The sequence below is a fragment of the Ascaphus truei genome, chromosome 5, assembly GCF_040206685.1.
Source record: "Ascaphus truei isolate aAscTru1 chromosome 5, aAscTru1.hap1, whole genome shotgun sequence".
NCBI lineage: Eukaryota > Metazoa > Chordata > Amphibia > Anura > Ascaphidae > Ascaphus > Ascaphus truei.
The window spans coordinates 304,861,580-304,887,872 of NC_134487.1; the positions used below are offsets into that span (position 1 = coordinate 304,861,580).

The following is a 26,293-nucleotide window of genomic DNA, read 5'->3' on the forward strand; positions in this document are numbered from 1 at the left end:
TATATCTTAAATCTTTAAAAACTCCAGTGTACACTTTTACCATCAACTTTCAGAATCCCAATTGATCCAATTGAAAAAATGAGCGTGTGATATTCATTTTTTTTTCTCTCTTTTTATGTGGGAGTTAAGTTCTCTTGAGATGCATGTAGCTATAACTCGTGTACAATGTAACACAACATATGATCTTACCTTTTTAGATTCTCTATTGTGTTGTTTCTGTGTTCAGATTGTAGTTTAAATAATCCCTTTTAGACGGGGGATAAAGTGGGGTTTGTATTCTTTATCCCCCTTAAAGAAAGAGGATTGTCTAGATTTTGATATTGCGCATTGCAGTGCAAAAATCTTGCTGCTTAAAAATGTCTATGCCCTGTTTCCTATACTCTTCTCTTTTTTTTTTTTTTTAATCAAATTTAAAAATGGTCATTACAGATAACTATTGCTTGTGATATAAGGCGCTGTCCTTGTAAATTTAGAGCGGGCTAATTCAAGGCCAGGAATAATTCTGTGACGTGTAATAATAACTCATTGCCAACATAAGCCATGGGTATTAATGATTCAATAGCTATGCGAGCACATGGATTTATTAGTCACACCTCGTTGTTATCATTCAGGCCCCTTTATTCCCAGCAGGAAGGGTGGGCACTTTCACTGAGGTTTTGCTGTTGCTGGAACTCTAATGATTTTTGGATATTTTTATTTTTTTTAACTGAAAGGGAAAAAAGAAAACCGGAAAATTAAGAACTTTTTGAACTTCAAGCTTAAAATGGTTTTAGTTTTTTAAATAAAGCTAACCCACCTCCCCCATGTAACACAAATCCAATTTATGATATGGGAGATTAAATCCATTGCTAGGTTACTTATTGGGCGCTAAGGGAGGCGCCGGCGACGTTGGCCTCACTCATGGAAAGGTGTTCTGTAACTCTCTGAAGGTTTGGTTTTGATTTGCTGATCTGTTTGCAATATGTAGAATGTTTTGTAGAATGTAAATTACATTTGAATTGAGTATTATTCATAAGGATTAGAGCAATGATAAAGAGCAGATTCCGGTAATTCAAGGGGAATAAAGCAGTTTCTTTTTCTGATACTGGGAGAGATGTAAAGGATTTTCTATTGGACATAAGTTTTTTTCCTTTGCATGCCAAGAAACCTTTATATAGCTTCATTTATATCGCACCCACAGTGTACTCGGCTCTTTACAAATGAGACAATACAGTACAGGGAATTATAACACAATAATAGCAGCAAACAAATACTGGCAATAGGAAAAGCCGTACTCCGGGATCTGGACATGTGAATGGTATGCTGGGGGAATACAGGCGACACATGAGGGAATACGTGCAGTGCTTGGCTGCAATAGTTGATGGGAGCGACTGTGGGTGTGTGACAGTAGCCACCTGTGCTGAAGCAGGGATATCCTGAAAACCTGACCCGTTGGTGGCCCTTGAGGTCTGGAGTTGGGCGCCCCTACTCTAAATTGATTTATACGCAGTAGTAACAGCCACATATGCAGTGTCTGAGGAAAGTGTAATGTCTGACTGCTAAACGCATTTCCTCCCCATTACCATCGGTCTCTCTGTATAGCTGCAAAAAACAGCGTCTGTAAATATTACAAATGTTTAAATGTCATTGCGGCTATAAAGATAAGCGCATGTGATCGACCACACTGGTTGAAATGTAACTTTTTTTTATACCAAGGTTGTTAAGGAATGTGACCTCTTATCTTGACGAAGGTGTTTGTACCTGATGTGACACTAAATAAGTTCTTCTTCGGGGAAGAAGAAAAGGTGGACATATTTCTGAGCTAATAAATAGGTCCTCCCAAGTAATAATAAAACTAAGCTAATAAAAAAAGGCATCAATGTACAACCTTGACATGGAAACTGCTGTCAACATTTGGGGATCTATTCGATAAGCTCCGAACAGGATGGAAATGAGTGAGGAACGGTGGTTCTGGGCCAAAATGTCTTAATGGAAAGTGGTGATTTTTATCAGCGATGCTCTGTTGAAGTCAGAGAACACTTAGGCTGAGAATCGGGGAGACGGATACTAAATAAGTGCGACTCGCAGTAAATCCGTGAGCGTTGACGTTGGATTATTGTGTTTTAGAAACCCTACACTGTGTACATTGATTGGAAAATACAGATAAAGGAGCATGTTATCTACAGGAATCTGCCCAAAATGATCAGGGGTCTACAGAACACAATGGGGTGATTTTGCATAGAAACAAGTCACTCTTTGAGAACCAATTTCAGTGCTTTATAAAAGTACAGTACTGTGACAAGTAGGGCATTGGGGAACATTGCATTCTGTGTCCTAGTCTTACAGCACCAAATGTTCTATACCCACAGCTGAAATGTTCAGCAGTTATTGTAATGTCATTTATTTATATAAATATATCTAAACAGAATGTATATTGGCTTTACTTTAGCGTTGCCCAATGACGTACGTGGTATGACACTGGCTCGGCATATCGGGAGTCCTACGTATGATCTAGGTATGTTCTTAGAGTGACAGATCGGGCGGGGACCGCCACATCCAATGCAGTGATCAGATGATGCCGGCAGCCGCAGGTCCGGGAGCATCTGGTGCCACCGGACCCCAAGCATTGTGTAAACGGTAATATTTCAGCACAGAGAAACCCAAGGTTAATATTTATCTATCAAATCCGATATGTTACAGCTGCAGTTCAGGCTGTCATTTAAAAAAGAAATTCCATTCAATATGTGCATCAATAGAATCTGCACACTGACAAGTCAGTAGCCAAGTTTCTGATCGATCCGTTCTCCTGTAATCGGTCGCTGAAATTCGGCTGGGGCTCACGAAATGCATCTTGGGTTATCTTCTGCTGCACTGACAGCCTAAATTCTGAGGAAGATCATGTGACCAGGCAGGCACTAGATTCAATTGGTTCCCTGCTAGTGGGCAGTTGAGATGTCATTTCTGATTACTTTGAATGTTTTGTCTGTGAACTATGGAAGTGCAAACCAGTGAACGCAATCAGTCTCCGTAATATTATGCAGATGTGCTGGAAACCACGGCAGCCGCTGAGTGAATGGTTACTACCAATGCCACTTAATAAAACACATTCACCTGAAGCTTCCCCCCCCCCCCCTCACCTCTCTTCCCTCACCTCTCTCTTCCCCCTCACCTCTCTCCCTTCTCATTTGTCACTTTACTTCTTTTTTCTACACGGGTGCATCAGCGTGGTTCCAATTTATATATCTATACAAAAGTGTCTTATTTTATAAGCCTACATTTAGCCTATAATCATAATAATCCCCTCAGAACAGGGCATTACTGGGCAATAATGCCATAGCTGGGTTAAAGTCCATCGGCTTCGTCTCTGGCCTTCAACTCTTCCAGACAGGGCATTATTGGCCAGTAATGCCCTGTTCTTCAGGATTATTGCTTTTTCCTGCGCAATATCACAAAGATACACCCTTTCCTCTGTTTCTCGACTGCTAAAACTCTGACTCAGGCCCTCATTCTCTCCCGTCTCGATTACTGTAACCTCCGGCCTTCCTGCCTCTCACCTGTCTCCCCTACAATCTATCCTAAACGCTGCTGCCAGAAACACTCTACGCTTTCATAAATCTGTCTCGGCGTCTCCCCTGCTCAAATCCCTCTCCTGGCTTTCTATCAAATCCCACATCTCGCACTCAATTTTCCTCCTCACTTTTAAAGCTTTACACTCTTCTGCCCCTCCTTACATCTCATCCCTAATTTCTCGCTATGCACCATCCCGACTCTTGCGTTCTGCTCAAGGATGCCTTCTCTCTACCCCCTTTGTATCTAAAGCCCTCTCCAGCCTTTAACCTTTCTCACTGATAGCCCCAAACCTCTGGAATGCCCTTCCCCTCAGTACCCGACTAGCACCCTCTCTATCCACCTTTAAGACCCACCTTAAGACACACTTGCTTAAAGAAGCATATGAGTAGCTCCGTGGCTAATAATATACACATGATACATAAAGCTTGTCCCCCTGCAGACGCACTTATCAGCCCTCCTACTGTCTCTGTACGTTCTTCCTACCTACCAATTAGATTGTAAGCTATTCGGAGCAGGGACTCCTCTTCCTAAATGTTACTTTTATGTCTGAAGCCCTTATTCCCATGATCTGTTATTTGTATTATCTGATATTTTATGGTTGTCACGTGTTACTACTGCTGTAAAGCGCTATGTCCACTAATGACGCTATATAAATAAAGACATACAATACAAATATACATGCCAGGCTGCCCCTACTGTCACAAAGTACATTTAATATCCCATTTGACAGATGTTTGCCTGTTGGCGTAGCTCATGTACTAGATGTATATCACAAAGCTATTCCGATTTAACATATTGAGGGTGTCAACAGCTCCCATGGATGACGCAAGTTTGGGGGGTTCAGCTAAAGTAGAGCATGATTGCCAGGCCAACAATGTCTTTTTAGGAACCGGAACTGCAAAGTTAAAATTAAAGGAGCAATGCATTGTGTGTTTGGGTGATGTTACCCAGGAGATAGGTTGTGGAATCATATCCCTAATGCCCAGGGCCAGAGAGATGCCATCAGAGAACAAGTGCAACCAAAGTACTATATAATCTGCAGGACCTATGGGAAATGCTTGAAAGTTCAATCACCCTGACCAACAAATCGGGACCTTTCCGTTCTAATATCTGCAACGGATAATCCGCAAAATTGCACGCAACAAGATGACCGCCCTGATTCAGCCCAAGGGCCCCCATTCCGATCAGGGCGAGCCTTTAAATACTTGTTAACTTGGGAGACAAGGCAGTTAATGGGGAAATACTGCAGTAGTGAGACTCCAGAGTGAAACCCGCTGGTGCATGTGCTGCAGAATAGATTTTTTATAAATGCATAGATATTTGTCTTGTGTTTGATGTTTTATTGGGAGGAAAGGTATGGAGATGTGCATTGTAAAAAAACAAAAAAATAATAGTATCACTATATTTTGAACAGTGTTAATAAGCAAGTTTAGAGGGGACCCTTAGCAGTGAGTCTTTGTTGTAATGATTTTTTTTACTCCGTCTCTGTGGAAAGACCCTCCCTCCCCGGCTCCTCGGGAGTTTACATCACATGTCTCTTACTTGGCTTGCTCGGCATTGGTTACATTGTCCGAGTGCTGCTTCCGTGCGGGCCGGGTGTTGGTTACATTGTCCGGGTGCTGGATCCGTGCGGGCCGGGCGTTGGTTACTTTGTCCGGGTGCTGGATCCGTGCGGGCCGGGTGTTGGTTACATTGTCCGGGTGCTGGATCCGCGCGGGCCGGGCGTTGGTTACATTGTCCGGGTGCTGGACCCGCGCGGGCTGGGTGTTGGTTACATTGTCCGGGTGCTGGATCCGTGCGGGCCGGGCGTTGGTTACATTGTCCGGGTGCTGGTTCCGTGCGGGCCGGGCGTTGGTTACCTTGTCCGGGTGCGGGCCGGGCGTTGGTTACATTGTCCGAGTGCTGGATCCGTGCGGGCCGGGCGTTGGTTACATTGTCCGGGTGCTGCTTCCGTGCGGGCCGGGTGTTGGTTACTTTGTCCGGGTGCTGGATCCGTGCGTGCCGGGTGTTGGTTACATTGTCGGGGTGCTGGATCCGTGCGGGCCGGGAGTTGGTTACATTGTCCGGGTGCTGCTTCCGTGCGGGCCCGGTGTTGGTTACCTTGTCCGGGTGCTGGATCCGTGCGGGCCGGGCGTTGGTTACCTTGTCCGGGTGCTGGATCCGTGCGGGCCGGGCGTTGGTTACCTTGTCCGGGTGCTGGATCCGTGCGGGCCGGGCGTTGGTTACATTGTCCGGGTGCTGGATCCGGGCGGACCGGGCGTTGGTTACATTGTCCGGGTGCTAGATCCGTGCGGACCGGACGTTGGTTACCTTGTCCGGGTGCTGGATCCGTGCGGGCCGGGCGTTGGTTACATTGTCCGGGTGCTGGATCCGTGCGGGCCGGGCGTTGGTTACCTTGTCCGGGTGCTGGATCCGTGCGGGCCGGGTGTTGGTTACATTGTCCGGGTGCTGGTTCCGTGCGGGCCGGGCGTTGTTTACCTTGTCCGGGTGCTGGATCCGTGCGGGCCGGGCGTTGGTTACATTGTCCGGGTGCTGGATCCGTGCGGGCCGGGCGTTGGTTACTTTGTCCGGGTGCTGGATCCGTGCGGGCCGGGTGTTGGTTACATTGTCCGGGTGCTGGATCCGCGCGGGCCGGGCGTTGGTTACATTGTCCGGGTGCTGGACCCGCGCGGGCTGGGTGTTGGTTACATTGTCCGGGTGCTGGATCCGTGCGGGCCGGGCGTTGGTTACATTGTCCGGGTGCTGGTTCCGTGCGGGCCGGGCGTTGGTTACCTTGTCCGGGTGCGGGCCGGGCGTTGGTTACATTGTCCGAGTGCTGGATCCGTGCGGGCCGGGCGTTGGTTACATTGTCCGGGTGCTGCTTCCGTGCGGGCCGGGTGTTGGTTACTTTGTCCGGGTGCTGGATCCGTGCGTGCCGGGTGTTGGTTACATTGTCGGGGTGCTGGATCCGTGCGGGCCGGGAGTTGGTTACATTGTCCGGGTGCTGCTTCCGTGCGGGCCCGGTGTTGGTTACCTTGTCCGGGTGCTGGATCCGTGCGGGCCGGGCGTTGGTTACCTTGTCCGGGTGCTGGATCCGTGCGGGCCGGGCGTTGGTTACCTTGTCCGGGTGCTGGATCCGTGCGGGCCGGGCGTTGGTTACATTGTCCGGGTGCTGGATCCGGGCGGACCGGGCGTTGGTTACATTGTCCGGGTGCTAGATCCGTGCGGACCGGACGTTGGTTACCTTGTCCGGGTGCTGGATCCGTGCGGGCCGGGCGTTGGTTACATTGTCCGGGTGCTGGATCCGTGCGGGCCGGGCGTTGGTTACCTTGTCCGGGTGCTGGATCCGTGCGGGCCGGGTGTTGGTTACATTGTCCGGGTGCTGGTTCCGTGCGGGCCGGGCGTTGTTTACCTTGTCCGGGTGCTGGATCCGTGCGGGCCGGGCGTTGGTTACATTGTCCGGGTGCTGGATCCGTGCGGGCCGGGCGTTGGTTACTTTGTCCGGGTGCTGGATCCGTGCGGGCCGGGTGTTGGTTACATTGTCCGGGTGCTGGATCCGCGCGGGCCGGGCGTTGGTTACATTGTCCGGGTGCTGGACCCGCGCGGGCTGGGTGTTGGTTACATTGTCCGGGTGCTGGATCCGTGCGGGCCGGGCGTTGGTTACATTGTCTGGGTGCTGGATCCGCGCGGGCCGGGTGTTGGTTACATTGTCCGGGTGCTGGATCCGCACGGGCCGGGCGTTGGTTACATTGTCCGGGTGCTGGATCCGTGCGGGGCAGGCGTTGGTTACTTTGTCCGGGTGCTGGATCCGCACGGGCCGGGAGTTGGTTACATTGTCCGGGTGCTGGATCCGCACGGGCCGGGAGTTGGTTACATTGTCCGGGTGCTGGATCCGTACGGGCCGGGAGTTGGTTACATTGTCCGGGTGCTGGATCCGCACGGGCCGGGAGTTGGTTACATTGTCCGGGTGCTGGATCCGTGCGGGCCGGGTGTTGGTTACCTTGTCCGGGTGCTGGATCCGTGCGGGCCGGGCGTTGGTTACCTTGTCCGGGTGCTGGATCCGGGCGGACCGGGCGTTGGTTACATTGTCCGGGTGCTAGATCCGTGCGGACCGGGCGTTGGTTACCTTGTCCGGGTGCTGGATCCGTGCGGGCCGGGCGTTGGTTACATTGTCCGGGTGCTGGATCCGTGCGGGCCGGGCGTTGGTTACCTTGTCCGGCTGCTGGATCCGTGCGGGCCGGGTGTTGGTTACATTGTCCGGGTGCTGGTTCCGTGCGGGCCGGGCGTTGTTTACCTTGTCCGGGTGCTGGATCCGTGCGGGCCGGGCGTTGGTTACATTGTCCGGGTGCTGGATCCGTGCGGGCCGGGCGTTGGTTACTTTGTCCGGGTGCTGGATCCGTGCGGGCCGGGTGTTGGTTACATTGTCCGGGTGCTGGATCCGCGCGGGCCGGGCGTTGGTTACATTGTCCGGGTGCTGGACCCGCGCGGGCTGGGTGTTGGTTACATTGTCCGGGTGCTGGATCCGTGCGGGCCGGGCGTTGGTTACATTGTCCGGGTGCTGGATCCGCGCGGGCCGGGTGTTGGTTACATTGTCCGGGTGCTGGATCCGCACGGGCCGGGCGTTGGTTACATTGTCCGGGTGCTGGATCCGTGCGGGGCAGGCGTTGGTTACTTTGTCCGGGTGCTGGATCCGCACGGGCCGGGAGTTGGTTACATTGTCCGGGTGCTGGATCCGCACGGGCCGGGAGTTGGTTACATTGTCCGGGTGCTGGATCCGTACGGGCCGGGAGTTGGTTACATTGTCCGGGTGCTGGATCCGCACGGGCCGGGAGTTGGTTACATTGTCCGGGTGCTGGATCCGCACGGGCCGGGAGTTGGTTACATTGTCCAGGTGCTGGATCCGTACGGGCCGGGAGTTGGTTACATTGTCCGGGTGCTGCTTCCGCGCGGGCCGGGCGTTGGTTACCTTGACCGGGTGCTGGTTCCGTGCGGGCCGGGCATTGGTTACCTTGTCCGGGTGCTGGATCCGTGCGGGGCGGGCGTTGGTAGTGCTGTGATGGGCGCCAGGAACTTTACTCATACAATCCGCATCTTTTATTGATCCCTATCGGTAGTCTCATTCACAATTTTAGATACGTTCCTTCTTGTATAGTCTTGTTACTGTTCACCACTTCTGCTTTCTGCATTGTCTCCCCTAGCTGCCCCACCCCTAATATCTGCTCGTGAGGGAGGTGCTCAAGCTGTACTGCTTTTTACTTAAAGTGCGCCCTCTGCTGTGTAGCATTAGTGGTGCGCCTTCTTCTTTGGGCCCCTTTAGGGTCTTGTGCTACTCTGTCTACTGTCAGTATCAACATCTCTCCCTGTTACTGAATGCCATCTCCTGTATGTATATTTATATAGCACCATTAATGTACGTACAGCTTCACAGCAGTAATACACGTGACAATAAAATAAATAATACAATGGGAAGAAGTGCTTCAAACATAAAAGTAACATTTAGAAAAAGGGGTCCCTGCCCTGACTAGCTTACAATCGATTTGGTAAGTAGGAAGAACGTACAGGGGGTGTTATGGTAAGTGTGTCTGCAAAGGGCCACGGTCGATGTATGAGGTGTAAAGTATCAGCTTCTGGGTGACCGTCGGCTATGTACTCGCTGATTTGAGCTGATCCAGCTGTGCCTCGCGGCTGCGGTTTGGGGACATCGAGGAAGCCTATGTGAATCGTGAGCAGTGTGAAGCCATTCCTGGGGACGCTGTGTAGGGCCCTGTCCCGTACTATAAAACAATAGAGGTGCTCCTTACCCTATATCCTATACTAGTCTGTATTATAACGTTCAGTGTGAGGTCCTTCCTCTTCTCCTGGGACCTGATATTTAGAAACCTCCCTACTGTGCATATCCAGCGATGACATCACGGTCACCAGGCAGAAGAGGGCGGGGCTACGATTCTGCCTAGTCACCATGTGATGGGCAAGGGGCGTTATCTGTGTAGGCCCAGGCAGTTAACCCCTTAAGGCAGGCCTGCACAACTCCAATCCCCAAGGGCCGCCAACAGGCCAGGTTTTCAGGATATCCCTACTTAAGCACTGCTGGCTCAATTAGTGGCTCAGTCTGACTGAGTCACTAACTGAGCCAGCAGTGCTGAAGTAGGGATATCCTGAAAACCTGGCCTGTTGGCGGCCCTTGAGGACTGGAGTTGTGCAGGCCTGCCTTAAACCCATAGTATTCCCAGAGAGGGAGGGGGGGGGGGGTTACATGTACATACAGGGATATTTATAGATCTGGACTTTATTTACTTTTGGTCTGGAATAATTATTTTGCCATTTAGTCAATGAAATCAAGAACCGTAATTACCAGATATTGTTCAAAATTGTCTGATCCTAAGAAAATGGAAACGGGACGCCAAAAAAAGATTAAGAACAACAATTGCAAGTTGCTGGCTACATGGGACTTCCCATTTCAGTATACTCCACTTTATGTACACCCAGGTCATAACAGAGGTTAAAGCAAGGTGTCCGTCTGTGTGTGTGTGTGTGTGTGTGTGTTTGTGTGTCTGTCTGTGTTGCAGCCTTTTATGCTGCCAATCGCTTGGTGCTCCTGTTATAAATCTGTAAAAATCCTTAATTGCCTAACAAAATGGCCGCCTTCTTACTGCTGCAGTCTGAAATGCTGAAGCTGATCAGTAATATATCACAAAGTGAAACACATTATTATAGCTTTCAGAGTAATGGACAGTCTTCAATATGGAACACAGGAACATAGCTTTTTTGTGATACTTTGTTGCCAAGGGGCAGAGCTAAAAAAGAGCCTGTTTCAACAGCAGTAGATATTCCTTTTTTAATGATTGCTGTAGCAACCAAAGGATGATCAGTACATTAAAAAAATCATTCAAAATAGCATTAGGCAATAAAATAAATGCAGAAAGTATTTTCTAATACTACAGAACTGATTAATTTAAAAATAACCATATAAGATTTTTCCTGTTTTTGCTGCTTTAAACTCACTTCCAAGATGTATCCGATCGGGGTGAAATTCTGTATGTAAAAAATATGCCAACAATGGACACCTTTTTAATTTTCTTTAACGCGCCATTTATTTTATTCTTTGAAAATATATCTTGGGATTAATGTTTCCTCTCGCTGTGAGCTGGGGAAATACACACCCTTTAGAAATGTCAAAGTTTATGCTCCACATAATGGCAAACAAAGTAATGACCTATTTGTGAGCGTGACCATCGCTATCAGCTGTGCGAACGCCTTCATCAGTACATAAGTAACTTTCTATTTACAATTTCCAACCTTGTGATAACATTGGGTGTGGGCAAGGTCATAAAGATTGTGATATCGCAAGTAATATTTATCTTAATCTAAAATGCATGGGACTGTGTGATACTTTACCCATTAAAAGTTGGCTTCATTGAAATAACTTGCACCAGACACATGCAGTATAAGGTGGTGGAAAGGCTGCAGCACAATTACACCATTATGACTCAAACCATTACATAATTCAGTTAACCTCTCACCTCCCAGCCAGAGAAACATATTTCATAAATAATAATGGCTGTGCCTCCCAGCCAGGAACCTAAATTACCATCACAACCAAACCAAAAATGTAACCCTTCCTGAGACCGTGCTCAGAAATACCCCCCCAACAATGTAACCATCCCAGAGACCGTGCTCAGAAATACCCCTCCCCAACAATGTAACCATCCCTGAGACCGTGCTCAGAAATACCCCCAACAATGTAACCGTTCCTGAGACCGTGCTCAGAAATACCCCACCAAAAATGTAACCATCCCTGAGACCGTGCTCAGAAATACCCCCCAACAATGTAACCATCCCTGAGACCATGCTCAGCAGAAATACCCCCCAACAATGTAACCATCCCTGAGACGTGCTCAGAAATACCCCACCAACAATGTAACCATCCCTGAGACCATGCTCAGAAATACCCCCCAACATTGTAACCATCCCTGAGACCATGCTCTGAAATACCCCCCAACAATGTAACCATCCCTGAGACCATGCTCAGAAATACCCCCCAACAATGTAACCATCCCTGAGACCATACCCAGAAATACCCCACCAACAATGTAACCATCTTTGAGACCATACCCAGAAATACCCACCAACAATGTAACCATCCCTGAGACCATACCCAGAAATACCCCACCAACAATGTAACCATCCCTGAGACCAAACCCAGAAATACCCCCCAACAATGTAACCATCCCTGAGACCGTGCTCAGAAATACCCCACCAACAATGTAACCCTCCCTGAGACCGTGCTCAGAAATACCCCACCAACAATGTAACCATCCCTGAGACCGTGCTCAGAAATACCCCACCAACAATGTAACCCTCCCTGAGACCGTGCTCAGAAATACCCCACCAACAATGTAACCATCCCTGAGACGTGCTCAGAAATACCCCACCAATAATGTAACCATCCCTGAGACCGTGCTCAGAAATAACCCACCAACAATGTAAGCCTCCCTGAGACCGTGCTCAGAAATACCCCCAACAATGTAACCTTCCCTGCGACCGTGCTCAGAAATACCCCCCAAACAACGTAACCATTCCTGAGACCGTGCTCAAATACCCCACCAACAATGTAACCATCCCTGAGACCATGCTCAGAAATACCCCACCAACAATGTAACCGTGCCTGAGACCATGCTCAGAAATACCCCCCAACAATGTAACCATCCCTGAGACGAGGCTCAGAATGAACCCTTTTCCAACCTTGTGCTGCGAGAAATTATTCACTTTATTTCTCTATGGTATATATAACGTATAAACATGTAAACCCCCTTTCCCCCCCCCCCTCCCAGCTTCCTAGGGAGATTAAATCGATGTGATATGTATATGGATACCCCGCATTGTTTACTGTGACTCGGGGTGCTGGAATTCAGGCGGCTGGGCAATGAGGTATCAAGGTTTTCTAATAATGGGCGCCAGGAACTTTTTATCGTACAACTGTCATTTATCCGTGTCCCCAAGCACCGGGACCGCTCATTCATATTGTGACAACGTTTTACTGCATTTTACATCAGACAGACATGAATATGGTTCTTCCATCAGTGTCCACTCTTAACACTCAAATGGAGGTACATATCTTTTTATTTTTGTCCTTTCTTCTTCCCTGTGCCCAGATCCGGGAACCCCATCTTTGTTGGTTTGAGAAATCTCTTCTCATTATCTCGGTGATACTAGGCCATTGGGGGTCCTAGCGGGTCCTGTATACGTAACCAAAATACCCTTTCCTTTATGGTAATTGCCGCTTCAGCCTGAGGGGAATGTTAGAGCCGATCTACTGACATCCGGGAATCTTATTACCGAGGCCCGCTGTCGCATGCCATTTCACTTAGCAACGCTACTGGAGACCCGTCGTCTTCCCTAGAGATCCTAACTAACAAGGTTACTATCCCTGTCTATAAGATAATAAAGTAGGAGGGCCTGGTCTATACTATTACCTTAACGTAGTTATCTCCTCTCCCCGAGGCTCCTCTCCTCTTGTCTTCCTGGAACCTAACCTAGAACAGTCCCTGTTCTTCATATACCCTGTGTGATATCTGGATTCCCATAGCAACACAGGGTGGGGCCTAGCACTAACCTAGTTACGAACTGTGGCGGGGAAAGGGTTAACCAGGCTTTATAATAAAGGTCAATCCCACTTGGTTACCACTGACTGGTGTTTTGGGGTCCTAGAGTGTCCGCTCTTGGGCCCGGGCATTGTATGCATTACTGTGACTGTATGCAAAATATGAGAAAACTGTAACACATTGTAGCAGCAGAATGTGTATGTTTTACCACACATAAGACAGGCCACAATATATTACATATGTATAGTTTAATGTGTGTATATATGCTGATGCCCTGTGAGTGAACTGGGATTTCGAAGTCATGGCTACCAAGCTTGGTGCCTATGCGTCTCCGAGACAGCCAGGACTTGAAAGCTTCAGATCCCAGAGGTGTGAAACATAGCACACTTATCTACACAGGGGGCCGAGCCTCAATGCAGTTCTTGAGAAAGGGGGTATAGAAGGCCAGGGACGTGGCTACAGAAGGTATGAAGTGAGTGACCTTATTCTGCAGTTTATGATCAAAATTACATGTGTGTATCGTTGGGACAAAGTCGCACATGATGATTACAGACACAGGGGGGGGGGTCTAGCAGGTATTAAGAGATGGGTATTAATATTTCTCTTAATTTTAGGATGACCCGGTTGTGTTTAGTATCATTGGGACCGGCATGCGTGCCGGAATGTATTAATATGTCTCACGTGTCGGAAAGTATTACAGAACTGAAGTTATGAGTACATTTAGATATGAAAAGCAATTTTTAAATGTCCTTTGGGGGCAGAGTTTTACTCTGGGGTAAGACTATCAATCTCACCACTGATTTACAACATGGAGGCATTGTCTCCAGGGAAGTAGGTTTGGCTAGATATGCTAAGCGGCTGAAATGCAAAGTTGGCACATGCTCACAGCATACATTGAAGCTTCTGCCAGGCTACCTGAAGTACTGGCGGAGCATGCCCATATGTGGGGTGTTTGGTTCCCACGCAGTGATTCGCTGCAGAATGACAGGATGGTCCTTTTGGGAGTTTTAAAAGGTCATGCAGTCCGTCAAAGATGGTTCCATCGGATCCATCTAAGTTTTTCAGGAGTTAAATCAGTTCCATCTTGTGTGATTCACCTGAGTTTCAATCCCATTTGAGAAGTTCTAGCTCTGAGTAAATCGCCTAAATTTCTCAGCGGTTAAGTGACCAGAATCCAACAGCAAGTGGCCGGGAATTATTTTGCTGTGTGTTTGCAACTAGAAAAGTTTAGTTTTGTTATCCCAGTTTCCAAAGTAAGTGTAATTTTTTCCTGTAATTTGTGTAACATAGTTGTGTACGTTCGTTATGTGAATAAATTCAATTAATTTTTATATCTCTGCTTTTCTCAATCAATGATCCCGGTAATTAAAAGTCTTAAGCTTGGGCTACCGTGACACTAACCCTTTAAGGGGGGGGGGGTTTCACATATACATTAACAGGCAGCAGTGGGAAACGTAATCCAGTCTTAACAGGTGAGTGATGATGCCAGTGTTTCCACTTTCAAATGTCAGATTCCCTGGTTCAAACCCTACATTTCGTGGTCAAGCGATCAGATTTCCTGGTCCAAAAACGTATTTAAAAGGCGACCCGTGGATTTAACAGCAGTTTTTTAACTTCTAGGAGGACAAGAGACGCCTCTGTGATTTACCTGCTTTCTATCTGTTCTGCAGGTAACAAACCTACTGGTGTGTGTGTGTGTGTGTGTGTGTGTGTGTGTGTGTGTGTGTGTGTGTGTGTGTGTGTGTGTGTGTGTGTGTGTGTGTGTGTGTGTGTGTGTGTGTGTGTGTGTGTGTGTGTGTGTGTGTGTGTGCTCTCCCCATCTCATCATGGTGATGTATAATAACTATATGCAGGGGGCGTAGGCAGGACTGGGGGCGTCTTGATTTGCTGGTGGAGTACTAATTATGCGCTGCCTGGACAAGCTCTATACAACATTTCTTCAACATGGGGGAGGGCAGTATCAAACCAAATACATTAATTACAAAATACTCTTCCTGATTTAAACTAACTTTTCTCAAAAATGCTAAGCAATGCAAGCGAACATCTGCAGAGGAGAAGCCGGGTGTTGCAGAAAATTACAATCCTTCTTCTATATGGGTTTTAACAGATCTATTCTAACTTCTGTATATTCTAACTGCTAAATCCTTGTACTGGGAGGTGCTGCAGTGGAAGGATTATATGCGAAGAGATAATGGGGAAGGGCAGGGTTGCAGACGTGTGAACGTGCTCACAATGTGGGATTTGTATTTGCAATGCTGGGAAGCCACACTTCCATGTGTAAATCCACAAGAACGCGGGAGATACCGCGCTTGTTGTAAAGGCGCGCGAACGCGAACTGTAAGACGTTAACAAGTCGGACTTGTCCATACTGGAATCCGCTCATGAAAAAGGCCTGAGATGGATATATATGTAATTTTAGGCTGCTTTAGAAACACAGGGAAAAGGGAGACCAAAAAGCGCACCAGCACAAACGGAGCAGGAAGAAACCAGGACAAAAAAATGATTAAAAGGGCACTTTAATGTGGCAAAAGACCCATCCAATGCATTTCGAACGTCGCAGCGTTCTTTTTCAAGGAAAAAGAACGCTGCGACGTTCGAAATGCATTGGATGGGTCTTTTGCCACATTAAAGTGCCCTTTTAATCATTTTTTTGTCCTGGTTTCTTCCTGCTCCGTTTGTGCTGGTGCGTTTTTTGGTCTCCCTTTTCCCTGTATTGCATTGAGTAGCTGCACAGCCTGCCTGCCCTACCAGGATGTGAGTATTTGCATATTTTTCAGGGGAACCTGCCAATGAGACTGATGGTGAGTGGGTTGCACCACACACTACCTGTCTTCAGGAGGATAGTACCCATTATATGACACAATAGGTACTATATCAATTGTTAGTACCCTGGTACAGTGGTCTGGCTTATTATCATTTTGAGATATACCTGCATTTGAGCGCTTCAGCTATTTTCCATATTGCTTTAGAAACACGACTGTTATTTGCCTCGAAAAGGTCCTGACTTGCCCAGGGGAAAAACACAGCCATAGCCAACCATTGAGAATTCTATATACTGATTTATTGATTATGAATTATCCTTTCAATCATTCAGGTTTAACAGAACCTCTGGAGCAGTGGTGCTCATCACCAGTCCTCAATCCCCCCTCTTCTTCCCCCCCACCCCCCACAACAGCTCAGGGTTTAAGGATATCCCAGCTTCAGCACAGGTGGCTCAGTCTTCGACTGAGCAACTGATATAAAGTAGAAACATTGCTGCTAGAAGGGACCCCTTAATCAGAAACTGGTACAAAAAAATGTGCGTTTGCACTTGTATAGCAGAAGAGAAGAATACTTCAGTAGGTGTACGTTTTCTGTTTGGACTTCCGATTGATACTACAGGACAAGCTTTTGAGAGTTGTACTCTCTCCTTCAGGTCAAGCAAAATAATCTGGTAAATGGGCTTCTTTGAATTCTATAGACGCATCTTATTTTATCTCCTTACAAACTTTAGTTGCATTGGTTTGGATGAGAGTAACACGTCTTGGCGGAGATCTGAGATTCACGGCCTGGTTTGGATGAGAGTAACACGTCTTGGCGGAGATCTGAGATTCACGGCCTGGTTTGGATGAGAGTAACACGTCTTGGCGGAGATCTGAGATTCACGGCCTGGTTTGGATGAGAGTAACACGTCTTGGCTGAGATCTGAGATTCACGGCCTGGTTTGGATGAGAGTAACACGTCTTGGCTGAGATCTGAGATTCACGTCCTGGTTTGGATGAGAGTAACACGTCTTGGCTGAGATCTGAGATTCACGGCCTGGTTTGGATGAGAGTAACACGTCTTGGCTGAGATCTGAGATTCACGGCCTGGTTTGGATGAGAGTAACACGTCTTGGCGGAGATCTGAGATTCACGGCCTGGTTTGGATGAGAGTAACACGTCTTGGCTGAGATCTGAGATTCACGTCCTGGTTTGGATGAGAGTAACACGTCTTGGCTGAGATCTGAGATTCACGGCCTGGTTTGGATGAGAGTAACCAGTCTTGGCTGAGATCTGAGATTCACGGCCTGGTTTGGATGAGAGTAACACGTCTTGGCTGAGATCTGAGATTCACGGCCTGGTTTGGTGGGAGCAGTAGATAACATCCTTGGGCAAATTGTTGTTCATGGAATGACCATGTATTTTCAAATGCAATGAATGCACCTGTGGTCCCCTCCTTTCTGCAGTAACCTGGGCAAGGGTCTAGGACGTTTGGCTGTGACAAAATCGCCACTGGCGATCCAGGACCACTTACCACAGGTCATCTTGGCACCGGTCACCTCACCACCATCTTTAAATGTGCTCCCAGCCAGCCGCCGGGCACCTCGCGCACCCACCATCTTTAAATGTTCTCCCGGGCAACACGCGCACCCACCATCTTTAAATGTTCTCCCCAGCCACAGGGCACCTCTCGCGCCTGCCGCTCCGGCGGCATTTGTAAGCGCGCTCATGTGTGCACCCAGCAGGACACTCTGGGTGGCCGCTACCAGCCAGGACACATTCCCCCGGGAAAAAGGATATCAATTCCGGTTTGAAGTGCCTGGATCTTTGTGTGCTGCTCTTTTATTTTCATTAGTTTTTTTTTTTTCGCTCGACCCTCTATTCTGTCTCCTCTTGCTACTGCAAAGTATGAATTACATCCCCAATTTAAAAACAGATGGTTATATTAAAATGTTTTATAGGACATTCACTTTTTCAATGTAATGCATGCTCCTGATTATTTTCAATAAGTTCAGATGTTACCGTGAAAGAATGAATTCAATGATTGCAGATGTCCAGTATTGACCTGGACTGTCCTGTATTTGGACACACTGTCCAGTAAAAAGTATGAGGTACTACTGGACATGTATGTGTATACCGGTGTTGCCTCTCTGGACAGTGACCTGACAAGCTTGGGGGGGCAGAGGGATTTCAGCAAGCAGGGAGAAGGCAAGGCTGTTAGGGGGCTGGGCAGCTTCATTCATGCTGATTGGCTGCACTACCCAGCAGAAGCCAATCAGGAGGAGGTGTGAAGAGCCTGGGGGTGGGGAAGTGAACAATGCTAGTTTGTTTTCTCTACTTTCAGGGAACGTGAGATTATTAGATATTGAATCTCTAATGATCTTAACTTTTTATTTTATTTTAGACGCAAGCACATTCCCCCATCCAATTAACCTTTTCCCGGCTGACCCGGACTAAGGAGATGGGAACTTCAATACAGTCTTGACGACAAGACAAATCAAGATTTTCATATTTATCTGGATCGTCAAATAACGGTAATAGGAAATCCGGGGATGGTGAAAATGTAAAATGTTACGTGGCCTCTCTCCAGAAGAGACACGGGCAGGGTTGGGTTGTTGGTTCACTTTATTGTTCCCGACTTGCTGATCTTTGGAAACTGCCCTTATGAAATAATATTACATGTAGTTTGCATGGAACAATGAACTTTGATTCTGAAAGAGTAATTATGACTTTGGCAGTTTTTGTTGCTAAATGTGTGTGGGGAGGGTGAGAGGTTAGTGCTTTTTCAGGGATGGGGGAAGCTGTGTGTGTGTGTGTTGTATGTTGAGTGTGTAAGAAGTGTGTGTGGGTGGGTTTGGGAAAAGAAGGGTAAGGGGTATGCGTGGAAGCGAGAAGGAGATGAGTAAGGACTGAAGAGCAGTGGTTCCTTGAGGTTTTAAAAATTCTTCAGGGGCGCCCGCTTTAGAACCCCTGATAATAGGCGTTTATGTACCGTTTGTTATGATTCAATTTTTTTTTTTAATGGCAACTTTGCCATGGTAGTTTCAGATTTAATTTCAGTCTCGCTAACCCCCTGCTTTCCGAGATACCTCCTTTTATATGTCCTGAGTAACGTGGGCCAGTGGGAAGCCACACGGGAAGGATCCACATTGCCTCACGGGACTGGCTCTTCAGAGTTGTATTCTCCGTGGCTGAAATGACTGCGGTTCAGCTGCAGAGACCCCCTGCTTCTCAGCCCAAAGCCCCACGTGGAAATGTCGCTTTAATATATACTGTAGCTTTATAGAACAAAAGACCGCCACTTTAGTTCTGTAGATTCATTAAACTCAAAGCAACACAATGCAGGATATTTTGGCCCTGGAGGGGTTAATGAAATTACATCTTGATAACTAATCAGCAAGTTTTTATGGCAGCCACAAAACTGGGTGTGGCAATTTAGATCTAAACCTGTGGTTTGTTACCCGGTGGTTTACGGGGTGTAAGAGGGTGTTTCTCTGCCACATTGAACTCTTGTTAACTAGTTAATTCCAATGGGATGAATCAGATGTAGGTCCTCTTACACAGCAGATTTTCTGAACTTTGTAACCGTTGCCACATGAATGCAATGATCCTGTCCCAGCGCTTTCTGCCTGAGGAAGTCCCTTTCACAGTGGATTCATCTACGTATAGAAAGCCCAGTTGCGTCCTATCGCTTGCTGTTGTGACTACAAAGCACGTGTGTAAGGATAGTATTGTTCCAGTAGTTCAAACATGTATAGTATTATTGCTCGTGTCATCTAGTTCAGGGGGCTCAACTCCTGTCTTCAACACCCCTCAACAGGTCAGGTTTTAAGGATATCCCTGCTTCAGCACAGGTGGTGCAGTTGAAGAATGAGCCACCTTTTGCTGAAGCAGGGATAGCCTGAAAACCTGACTTGTTTGGGGGCTCTTGAGGACGGGAGTGGAGAAGTTCTGCTCTGTGTGCAGGGAATGTTTTGAGGCATTAATATTGCTGAATGTAATGTTTTTAGTATTTGCTCAGCAGCTATACATTACATAAGCTTGGGACTCGTACTTCCAGAGCCAATAAAACCTCTGGGAAAATGTCGTCGTGCTGTTACTACTTGAGCTATTATTGTACCGCGAGCGATTTTCCTTTTAAATGATTGATATTTTCTGTCTCGTCCCTTTGTTGTAGTATTTGCTGGTGAAAAACATGGCCTGTATTTAGTACCTGCTATTTCCTGCTGAAATGGTTATAATACAGTGTAGCGCAGATCAGATACAATGCCACACTATCTGCAGCACAAGATGTAACACTTCCGTGCACAATGTTTCCGCCACAGACCGTAGTGATGTGTATCTGTACAACGTGCAGATAGTTACATAGTTACATAGTAGATGAGGTTGAAAAAAGACTTCCGTCCATCAAGTTCAACCTATGCTAAATTTAGACAACAGATACTTTATTTTATATCTATACTTACTTATTGATCCAGAGGAAGGCAAACAAAAAAACCCCATTAAGGGGAAAAATTAATTCCTTCCTGACTCCAAGAATTGGCAGTCGGATTAATCCCTGGATCAACATCCTTCCCATGTATCCTTATTTGGTATATCCCTGTATACCTTTCCCATCTAAAAAGATGTCCAACCTTTTTTTGAACAAATCTATTGTATCTGCCATCACAGTCTCCATGGGTAATGAATTCCATATTTTAACTGCCCTTACTGTAAAGAACCCTTTCCTTTGTTGCTGGTGAAATTTCCTTTCCTCCAACCTTAAGGGATGGCCCCGAGTCCTTTGTACTGCCCGTGGGATGAATAGTTCTTTTGAAAGCTCCTTATATTGTCCCTGAATATATTTGTATATAGTTATCATATCCCCTCTTAGACGCCTCTTTTCTAATGTAAATAAATCTAATTTAGCTAGCCTCTCCTCATAAGTTAGAATGTCCATCCCCTTTATTAATTTGGTGGCTCTTCTCTGCACTCTCTCTAGTTCCATAATGTATTTTCTTAGGATTGGTGCCCAAAATTGTACTCCATATTCAAGGTGTGGTCTTACTAATGCTTTGTAAAGGGGCATAATTATGTTTACTTCCCTTCCATCCATTGCCCGTTTGATGCAAGATAAGATCTTGTTTGCCTTTGCAGCTACTGCATGACATTGGGCACTATTGCTAAGCCTGCTGTCTACAAGCACTCCTAAATCCTTCTCCATCAAGGATTCCCCAATATATCTCCATTTAATTTGTAAGTCGCCTTTTTATTCTTGCATCCCAAATGCATAACCTTACATTTATCTGTATTAAACCTCATTTGCCATTTACCTGCCCACGTTTCCAGTCTCTCCAAGTCCTTCTGAAGAGAAATTACATCCTGCTCTGATTCTATTACCTTACACAATTTAGTATCATCAGCAAAGATGGAGACTTTGCTCTCGATCCCAACCTCAAGGTCATTAATAAACAAGTTAAAAAGCAGGGGTCCCAGTACCGATCCCTGAGGTACTCCACTAACGACTTTAGCCCAACCTGAAAAAGTTCCATTTATGACAACCCTCTGTTGTCTGTCCTTTAACCAGTTTTCAATCCAGGTGCATATATTATTACTGAGTCCAACTTTCTTTATTTTGTACACCAACCTCTTGTGTGGAACTGTATCAAAAGCCTTTGCAAAATCTAAGTAGACCACATCAACTGCATTACCCTGGTCTAAATGGTGCAGGAATACTTTCTGCAATGAGGGGTCAAACGCCTTTTTATTACCCTTGTCACTGCATACAAAAAAAAGTGTGTGCGCCGAGCACGCGCATTTTAAGTGAAACATCTTTGTCCTTTTGTCGCTGTTTTGTCACAGAAATTATATTTGTGATGTTTTTAATTAAAAATCAAAACACAATTTAAGTGACAAAATTCAAAGCAGTTTGACTTAGAACGCGCGTGCTCGGCACCCCCCCTGTTTGAGCTATTTGCACTTCTATATTTATATTAACTGTGAATTCATTGTGTGTGTGTTCCCCAAATGTGGCGGAGTTGCTGCTGCTCCGGCGTATTCGCTAGCGGCTGCTGCGCATGCACGCGCCTACAAGCACCGGGCGGCCTGCAACTTTGAGGAATGCACATGCGTGGGTGCACGGGCACATCTGTAGCATGACATCATTTTAATCACGCTTTTTCGTTACAAGACAAGTGATTTTTCCTATGAAAACCCTGTAGGTGCCAGCAAAGAAGTTTCACTTCAAAAAATGTATTGTTGACGATAAGGAAGACTGAGAAACGGCTTATATCGTAATGCTGTAATTGTCATACACCATATCCCTTCTCCGTGTTTGCATGTTTCCTAAGCATGCTGTATGTTATCATACACATATACTTCCTGGTTGTCTCCATGTAGGGTGACCAGATTTTCAAACTGAAAAACCGGGACACTTAAAAAAAATTATTTATAAAACAATATACCTGACGTCAGGCGGTGACATGTTGCCATGACAATGTGGCATCACGAGATGCTTCGGCACCATAATGCGTCCTGTTGTGATGTCAACTTGATGCCGCGTGACGTCACGGGACGTCTTGTTGTTATGACAATGTGCATTCCGTGACGTCGCGCAGCCATGTTGACGGAATTTGAAGGGGAGGATACAGCCAAAGGCAAGATAAAAAAATATATAATAAATAGATCTAAAAAAAAATTATGTCCGGGTTAGCCTTCAATAGAAGGTGGCAACCCTGGCTGCAGTGTGTGTTTGTGTGCACAGAGGCGAGGGCGGCAGTGTGTGTTTGTGTGCGCGGGGGCGGCAGTGTGTGTTTGTGTGCACAGAGGCGGGGGCGGCAGTGTGTGTTTGTGTGCGCGGGGGCGGCAGTGTGTGTTTGTGTGTATAGAGGATAGAGGATTTCACTATCAGAAATAAATAAAACAAACCACTTTGCAGCCTGAAATCTGAAATGTACTTTCTAATCTCTACTGTACTTAATAAAAAATTAATACATTAAATAAAATTACATTAATAATGAAGACATTAAAATTAAATAAATAATTAATGGACCTTAATTAAAATTAAATAAAAAATTAAGACATTTAAAAAATTTGACATTCCTCATTCCTGACCTGACCATGTGGCTTCTGTATATAATTTTACAATTTGCAAACTAAATAGGGGAAATAGGGTTGTGTGTTATAAATATACAGTATGTTACTACTTACAGTACTTATTAGCTGGGCTAGGAGGTGAGATAAGAAGATAGGCCAGTGATTCCCAACCTTTTTTTTGTTTGGAGGAACCCTTGAAGTATTTCGAAAAATCTCGGGGACCCCTATCTGGCTGACACATATTAGGCCGCGCTAATAGTGCTGGTGATGTCGCGTCAAAACAAATGTATTGAGCCCGTCGCGTGCGCTTATAGTAGGAGCGACAGGACGGCGCGATGGCTTGGTCGCGATCGCTGGAAGTCACTTCAATTTGATTTTTCCAGCGACCGCAGCATGACGTCAGCGTCGCCGGCACTATAAGCGCGGCCTTAGGTTAATTTCACACCTCACGAGCCACCTCTATTTCCCACCCTCTACCCATGAATTTCTCCCCTCCGTCTCACTCACTCTGCTCCCCTCCCGCCTCGCATGTATTCTCTCCCCTCCGTCTCACTCACTCTGCTCCCCTCCCGCCTCGCATGTATTTATCTCCCCTCCGTCTCACTCACTCTGCTCCCCTCCCGCCTCGCATGTATTTCTCTCCCCTCCGTCTCACTCACTCTGCTCCCCCTCCCGCCTCGCATGTATTTATCTCCCCTCCGTCTCACTCACTCTCCCCCCTCCCGCCTCGCATGTATTTATCTCCCGTCCGTCTCACTCACTCTGCTCCCCTCCCGCCTCGCATGTATTTCTCTCCCCTCCGTCTCACTCACTCTGCTCCCCTCCCGCCTCGCATGTATTTATCTCCCGTGTCTTTCTGCCTCTTTTCCTCACTCACTCCCCCTCTCACTCGTCCCTACCTTCCGTCAATTACCCCACTCACTCAATCCCCCCACAAAATACATACCAAAAAACCCCACCCCGCAATACATAATAAAAATACCCGCCCCCGCCAATGCATATTAAGAAGACCCCCCCCCCATACATATTTTAAAAAAATTGGGCTGCACAGGTAAAATCATTCATCATCATCATTCATCATCATCATCCATCCTCCCATCCTCCACCCCCCCGCATCTCCCATGTCTCTCTGTCTCTCTCTGCATCTCCCATGTCTGTCTCTGTCTGTCTCTGTCTGTCTGTCTCTGTCTGTCTCTGTCTGTCTGTCTCTGTCTGTCTCTGTCTGTCTCTGTCTGTCTCTGTCTGTCTCTGTCTGTCTCTGTCTGTCTCTGTCTGTCTCTGTCTGTCTGTCTCTGTCTGTCTGTCTCTGTCTGTCTCTGTCTGTCTGTCTCTGTCTGTCTGTCTCTGTCTGTCTGTCTCTGTCTGTCTGTCTCTGTCTGTCTGTCTCTGTCTGTCTGTCTCTGTCTGTCTCTGTCTGTCTCTGTCTGTCTGTCTCTGTCTGTCTCTGTCTGTCTGTCTCTGTCTGTCTCTGTCTGTCTGTCTCTGTCTGTCTGTCTCTGTCTGTCTGTCTCTGTCTGTCTCTGTCTGTCTCTGTCTGTCTCTGTCTGTCTGTCTCTGTCTGTCTGTCTCTGTCTGTCTCTGTCTGTCTCTGTCTGTCTCTGTCTGTCTCTGTCTGTCTCTGTCTGTCTCGTCTCCCACCAGGCGGGTTCGGCGGAGGCACGCGCTCACAAGCAGCAGGCACAGGAAGTGCCGTGAGCGGGCTCTGGGGGTGGGGGGGAAGCGAGCCGGGGTGCCGGGAGGAGAGCGAGCCGGAGGGAAGGGGTGCCGGGGGAGGGAGGGCCAGAGTGCCGCGGGAGGGAAAGCAGGGGAGAGGCAAAGCCCTGCCCCTGGCATCGTCCACCAATCCCCTGCAGCCCAGCTAAGAAGCCCAGCCCCTTCCATTCTGAATATACTCACCGGCTGGGCTACCGCATCCTTCTTTTCACCGCCGCCCCCGCGCACCGCCGCTGACTCGCGCACCGCCGCTGACTTGCGCACCGCCGCAGACAACTAAAAAAATGGGGCCAGGGAGAAAATCCGGGACATTTCCGGGACCGACCGGCAACCGGGACAGGACCGAAAAAAAACGGGACTGTCCCGGCAAAATCGGGATGACTGGTCACCCTATCCCCATGGCAGTGGTCACCAATGGGTTACTACAGCGGAGATACTGTAGGACAGGAATAAGTTTCACCTTTTTGGAGGCGCATAAATGGTTTCACCTTTCCACCCCAGCTAGTCTTTCTGTCCTATGTTATCTGAGGTGCTTGGTGGTGGTTGGTGGTGAGGTGCTTGGTGGTGCGGCCAGGCTGGGAGCGTGCGCGCTGCCACTCAAGCGGCTTGATCATGCGCTCTGCTTTGCCGTGCGATTCCAGGCCAGCTAGTTGCGGGCGTGTCGGGGGGGGGGGGCACGGCAATGATGTCACGGAGCTGGTTCACCCTCATTGGGCGGCAGAAACCAATTTGCTTGCCTCTGCAAGCAGCTGAGCACCATGCGCAGGCGCACACTCACGCTGGCCACACACATTGTAGCAATGAGTTTCATCGCGGCAAGCGCCCGCTCAGCATCACCATGGCCGCAGCTTTAGGTAGTCGATCCCTGGGAGTTCTGACCTCTTCCTCCCTCTGAAGCCTGGAAGTCCCACACTCCAAGGAGTTGGCTGTCCGTGGAGCTGACCAGCCGCCTATGCTGCAAGATAACGCGGAGGTAAGGGGCTGTAGTGAGTCTGGAGCCACGTGCGGCCGTGCCTGTGCACACCGCCCTCTCCTGTCAGTTCAGACAATGCCACCACGTGACACGGGGGGTCCGTGTTGCACAGTATTACGTGGAGGAGACTCGCAGGCTTTTAGAGAGGTATGCTCGATCAGTGAACACCGCAAGCGCAGGGGAGAATTGCCCAAGCACTTGTAGGACTGCCCCGCGCTTGTGAAAACGCCAAAGGTTCCAGAGACTGCAGGACGACCTCTCTGAAGAGTTGGAAGAAGAACAATTCTGTATTACCTTGGCACTTCCAAAAGCAATCTGTGTGGTTCCCTTTGAAGGTCATCAATTTTTTGAGAAAAAAACTAGACTCAAATAGAAGAGCTTTAGGAGGATAGCCTATTCTCCTACAGTAAGAAACAGGATGCAGATTTGGAAATTCGGCACTGATGAGCGAGAACCAATATCCACTAGAGTATCCATGGGCACCCACCGGGCGGGGTGGCTAGAGCTCTCTTTTTCATGGTCCTAGAAGAGGTGGCCCCTCAAAAAAAGTCAAAGATTATCATGAAACACGATTTGAAGGCTCCAATTTCTGGAGGTCTGGACACAAACCCTTTTCCTCCTGGTCCTGTGACCTCCCGTGGCCTGTGGGTGCCTGCCTCTGC

At 47.6% G+C, this 26,293-nt stretch overlaps 1 protein-coding gene across 12 annotated transcripts in view; it reads left to right on the forward strand.

The window, feature by feature from the left end:
- The window catches only part of EPS8 (EGFR pathway substrate 8, signaling adaptor), a 134,275-nt gene that overhangs the window by 45,774 nt on the left and 62,208 nt on the right, over positions 1-26,293 (forward strand). For all 12 annotated transcript variants that reach the window (XM_075603019.1, XM_075603020.1, XM_075603013.1 and 9 more), the window contains one exon: positions 18,276-18,405. The gene's annotated coding sequence lies outside the window, so the exon portion shown is untranslated. The remainder of the gene's footprint in view (positions 1-18,275; positions 18,406-26,293) is intronic.